Source organism: Schistocerca serialis, chromosome 4, assembly GCF_023864345.2.
Source record: "Schistocerca serialis cubense isolate TAMUIC-IGC-003099 chromosome 4, iqSchSeri2.2, whole genome shotgun sequence".
Classification (NCBI taxonomy): domain Eukaryota; kingdom Metazoa; phylum Arthropoda; class Insecta; order Orthoptera; family Acrididae; genus Schistocerca; species Schistocerca serialis.
In genome coordinates, this window is record NC_064641.1 from 808597178 (window position 1) to 808603254 (window position 6077).

Genomic DNA, 6077 nt, shown 5'->3' on the forward strand with positions numbered 1-6077 from the left:
GATATTTGTGTACACAAGGAAATAAATCCTCAGGGAAGCGCTGGGAGAAATCTAAGCTGTCTTTATAGTCCTTGTCAATTTGCAGATACACTACGACAACCTGCCTTTCAACGTAAATTGAGTATTGAGAGCTTTCTCATTTTTCCGTTCACTTGCGTTACGAATCTTGACTTATGCCCTTCCTAACCCCCCCCCCCCTCCCTCCCACCAGCACATCACCCACCTATCCAATATATCAAAGTATGACAAGTGCTTCGTCTGTGGACGTAAGCAACTAATAAATTCAGTGCCACAAAACTATTTTTTCCATACTTTTGTCAAGGCTGGTACGAATATCACAGCTGTTTGCCAGCGGTATCTGCAGTGTTTTGGAGTGCTTAAGAATGTGCAGCACACACTTTACACAGATTCTGCAAGCTCGATTTGAATTTCGGTTGCGACAGTCTTTGTGGGATGCGTAATTGTCATGTTTGATAACGGCACCACGCAAAATTCTTCTTCTAGATGTGGACATAGATATTAAGCGGCAATAACCTTGTAATCTCTTATTAAATCACCATCCTTGAAAGAGCGCAAGAACTCTGTTAAAAGTAATGCAGTTTCGTAGCTCACCAGAATGGCAAACTCACTTGATGTTTCATCTTCTTCTTCTTTCTCTTCAGAGAGCTTCCGTTTAACTTTTAAAACCTCTTGAGCACGCTGAGTTGCTTCGTATTTTCCGTCCGTTTCCATGTTGGTTGACGTGGGAAGACATGCAGTGCCTTCCTGTAAATATTCAGCTACTTACAATACACTAAACATTTCCTTGAGTAAATTGATAACCCTCCTCACACTGCAGACTGAAATGCGAAGAAACAGTCGGTGTTGCAGAATGCCTGTTCGCCAGTGCTTTTATTAGATGCCATCGCCGCCCATTGCGTCAAAATCCCGAGAAAGTGGCCATAAATAAAAGAAAAAGTTCGGAGTTAAGCAGTTTCGTTTAACATGAGGCTAGAGAATTTTGAGACAGATGAATCTAGGTCTTAGAAGCTGTCTCTCTTTGCAAGGTGAATTTCAGATCCAACGCGGCATTGAATTGTGAGCGGCGCCCCAGGCTAGCCTGGCTGGAAAAGAACTGCACAGTTCGGCTAAAATACTTTTATTCCGCAGAATCAGACTGAATTATTTTTAAATGGACGCTACTCCTGTTGGTAAGTACTTAATTGAGAACACTTGCTTCATTAGTTAATCATTAATTAACAACATGTTTTTGTTAACTTCTTACCGGAATGTGAGCAAGAAAATTGTAAAACGAGAGCGATAAAAGGACGTTGGTTTTAGATTCCACGACATTCCGCCTCCTTTCTGTTCCGTCCTTGAGTATGTACTATTTTCTTTAAGAACCAGCCTTATAATACAGCTCCTAGCCAGCTTTGAGCCATTTTTAAGCTATAGTTGCAAAATGCCGAAATTTACACTGAAAAAATGAAAACTGACGTCGAGCGACCAATTGCAGCACCGAGACAATGTGTGAAAGAGTACTCGTGTTATAATATACCATGAGGATTTCATAGACTGTTGAGCCATGGATCAGACATAATTGTTCCTACAACTTCACCAATCCCTTAACTGTTGGAAGATGCAAAGGAATCACAAAGAAGTTATTAAGACAATATTTCTTAAGTCTTGCCCGAAAGTCGTCCCACGTGAAAAAATGGAAGGTGTGTTCCATAAACTTCTGAAAAAAACTGATGCCTGTATTTATTATTTGCGGAAAGCATCTCTAAAGAAAGTGAAAGCTTTATCGTCGGAAGCTGTTGCCCACTTGGTATCGACTGAAGAAGATTGTGAACAATCAGATATTGCGCGTTATGAAGAGGATACGAATGTCGTTGAAGAATATGGTGAAAAAGGAAATGAACATGTAAGCACAAGAGGAAAAGTATTAAGAAGACTTACAAAACTTTCAACTTTTGTCACTATTATATAGTTCCTATATCGAAGACTCTAATGGAATCAGGCTTCTAATCAAATTTAACAATAAAATTATAAGTACTCTCCAAAAACATTTTTGGTTCACTCCATTAATTTTTACAGATTTTTTTCGCCGCATTGGAACGTCCATTTTGAATTTTCCAATTTTAGTATAAAAAATCGTTACCAAAATGGCTAGAAACTCCATTATACCCATTTTTTGCCATATTGGAGCACTTTGAAACTTTGGCTCATAGCTGGGCGTCAAAGATAACTCTCCCTCTATATCACGGCTAGGGTTTCTCCGTTGTTGATACCATAGAAGTGTGCTCGACGGTCTCAGTGGAGTTACAAGAGCTGCACTCAGAAAAGACAGAAGCTATCTCAAAAACATACTGCATTGTGCTGCCTGTCCAGGTTACATTTTTCATGCTGCTATAGAAGATATTGAAGTTACATTGTTCAACGCAAAATTAGCAAGCAGGTCCCACCATATTTAATGTCACTATCGGTCAGTGGAGTTCTAAATGCAATACTGTATATCAGGTGCAACACCTGACTCTATGTTGCGTAAGATATTCAGTCATGATTAGAGTTCAAGAAATTAGAAATTTGAAATGTGAACTGTATGGCCGGCTTTTTAGCGGTTTTTCGGCAACGAGAGCATTGTAGACGTCTTTTATTCCCAGATTCGGTAATACTGTAGAACAGAATCTGCACTGTTCTTTAAATGAAAGAAACCTGATGCAAACCGCCACGCAAACTGAATAACGCGCTTAATGGATCCATACCACGGATTGATTCTTCGCATTTCAAGATTCAAGGACACAGTGTGTTCAACATTCACGCCAATTAAAGATAATGGGATTTAACAACACCAAGTACGTCAGTAATGTGACTGGAAGAGAAGGGACACGTTACAATGAAGAGAGCCATTCTTTTCTCCGCATCTATTCATATTAATTTGATCAGGGAGCTTCATAAAGTAGACAATCGTGTGACTTGTAGCTGCAGTCGAAATAAAATCCTTTTGTGCTGTAGACCACGATGTTCTGTAAAAGTAAGCAGTAACTACCAAGGGCAGCTTCCACTAAGGCAATTGTTAGGCACAAGCTGTTTCAAAATTACACTTGAAAATACGCTTACAGTCATCTCATATATTCATTCTCATTACGAATGATCACCTGATGTTATTCATGCCTCCAATTTATGTGAGACTGCGTCAGTTTTTCTACTTAGTTATTTTTTATTTTAGAATGATGCGAAAGTCTTGCGTGAGTTTTTCTTCATATCTGAAAATAATTTTATTTTTACTGTTTGATTTTAAACTTACACATATGGAAGCCGTAGTACGAAACGGGGAATAAAAGTTTGTAGCTGATTTACACGAGAATCCGAAATTGGTCATTTTTTTTTACTAAAACATCAGTCATTATTTTTACTAAAACATCTATCATGGCAGTTTTTTTCTATTTCAGAAAAGGTTTGCCAAAAATTTTACAGTCGGGGCAAACACACCCGCAATAAACCATGTAGAGAAATGAAACCGCTTTGACTCTAAAACCCTTTTGTTCTTCGACGCTGCCGGTTTCACAGCACCTAAATTAGCATCTTCTGGTTCAAATCGGCTTATAAGCGGAAAAACAACTGTAGAAAAGTAGATAAAGCCAACATTAAACAATAATGAAAAATGTACTTTCTAGAGAGAAGTCTTGATATACAGAAAATATTACAAAACCCATAGTTCTTCCATGCAATACATTATTCCAAAGTACGTGTACGTCTTACAGATAATAAGATATGGTGGAAAACGCTCCGATAAATCTATGGAGTAGGGTAAGAAACAGTGAAGTGGAATTTTACGTAATGTCACAATGGGTTAGAAGGAGACGCAAGAGGTTCTCAACGAACGTAAACATATCAAGGTGAACACTCAATGGCACATGCGATCTAGCTGACAGTCCACCGTATAATTACTTTTGCCTCCATATTAGCAGTCTGTAAGGAAAATACGCTGAACTGTAAGGTTGTCGATTAAAACGTACAATAAACAATGATACCGCAACAAGTATGCGTAATTATGAGCTGAAAGCTAAGCTAGCTACCAAAATACCACGCACACGGCATGAAAATAAGACGAGCAGAAAGAGAAAATGCTAACGTATGCAGGAGGAACATGAATAAATAGACTGTACCCAAGACCAGCATGATACGTTGCTAATATGGAATGGATAATAAGAACTGACGACATAGAAAGAAACTTACCTACAACGGAGGTAGGCACCGATATGGCAAGCGTACCAAAAACAAATGTACGATGGTCACAATTATCGCTCTAATCCCTCCTTATACCCTGATTTAATGGTATTATTCTGTTTCAGATAGTTACCTCCCCCAACCCCCGGTGTCTTTACCTACAGAGTAACATGTGTATGAGGTTTATTCCTGGCCCAACTCCTTCCTATCCCCCTTTTCTCCTAAAATCACTTCAAATCAACATACATGCGATTTTTTGAAATAACATCATTATTAGGGGTGTTCGTGCCTGATGTGGCCACCTGCACGTTCCCGTGTAATAATTAAGTCTTTATTTTACAGCTGAGCCAGCTGTTTCAGCTTTTAATTTTTAGTTTTTGATTTACGTTTAAACTATGTAACATTTCTGCCTAGCAATCTTTCTGCACTTTTACTTATTGAAATAAGCCACCACAGATTCACTCACACGCATGCTCTCTTGGAAGAAAGAAACATCGCACAATGAAGGAATTATCCGAATGGGACGGTAATTAGAGGATGTGATGTGCAAGTAGAGACACACGTATCAATACACTTTTCGAAATACTGAATGATTTATTGAAGAGGAAGAACTTCGCAAATTGAACAAGTCAATAACGTGTTCCTCCTCCTCTGGCCATTAGGCAAAACACGTTTTCAGGCACGTCTCCGATGGTCATCGTGGCTCCTTTCGAAGCACGACTCATGCCTGGAGATAATTCTACTCAATTGCATGAGAGTGCAGGCCGAATACTTCTCTGAAGACGCCCCGAACAGCGTTGGGATACCATCCTGACCATCGCTCCCCATACGGCCTGCCAAAGAGGAATTAGGTTCTGGGGTCCCATTTATTTTCATAGCAGAAGCCCTTGTGTTTTAGTCTGTGACACCCTTACAGCACAGCAGAACGTGCACAATACTGTACGCCCAGTTTTGTTGCAGTACATATGAAGCCATCCTGGGTTTACATTTCAGCAAGATAAAGACCTCCCGCACACGACGAGAGTTTCTTAAGCTCTTCATGTTTGCCAGACCCCTCCTTTGGGCGCAAGGTCACCGGATTTGTACCCGTCTGAGAACGTGTGAAGCATTACGTTCAGGGTCCTCCAAACAACTCGGGATTTAGACTATGTGACGCGCCAGTTGGACAGAAGGTGGCGCACGATCCCACAGGAAGACATCCAACAACGCTATCACAATCAGTGCAAGCGGAATAACTGCTTGTAATACGGCTACAGGTGGACCAACGCGTTGTTTACATCTTCTGATTCCTAAGTTCGTTATTCTTAAAAAATAAGTCAATCGTTCTGAAATAGTTACCATTTGTTTGTCCCTCAAGAATACCATGATGTAGTACGATGAGAATACATCGGAACAGTGACTGCTTATAAACTTACTGTAAAGTATTTCGGATTTCCCGTGCCTCTCAGGGTGAATAACTATGCTCGACAGTTAACCAAGAATATACTTCGATGAGATGAAATATTACACCAGCCGGTAGCGAGGTTGAAGGCAATGTGGAGACATTACGGGCACGCCACTCAGTAAAGGAAGTGAATACGAGGAGTAGAGACGAATGGAGACTCATCCTACAGCCGATACAGGATGAAAATTAGGAAATCCACTAATACAATTGTCTCCATTCCATGCTGGGCGCTTGGTACAGAAACCTGTTATGAATTTCTTGAAATAAGACAGTCTCGGTGGCAAAATCTCTTTATTTACAGGAAATGACGCGTTTCGCCTTAAATGGCTAAACGCGTCATTTACTGTAAACAAAGGTGATTTTGCATCCGAGTCTGTCTCATTTCAAGAAAGCCAGTAATGTAAGCGATCCTGACGAAGGACAG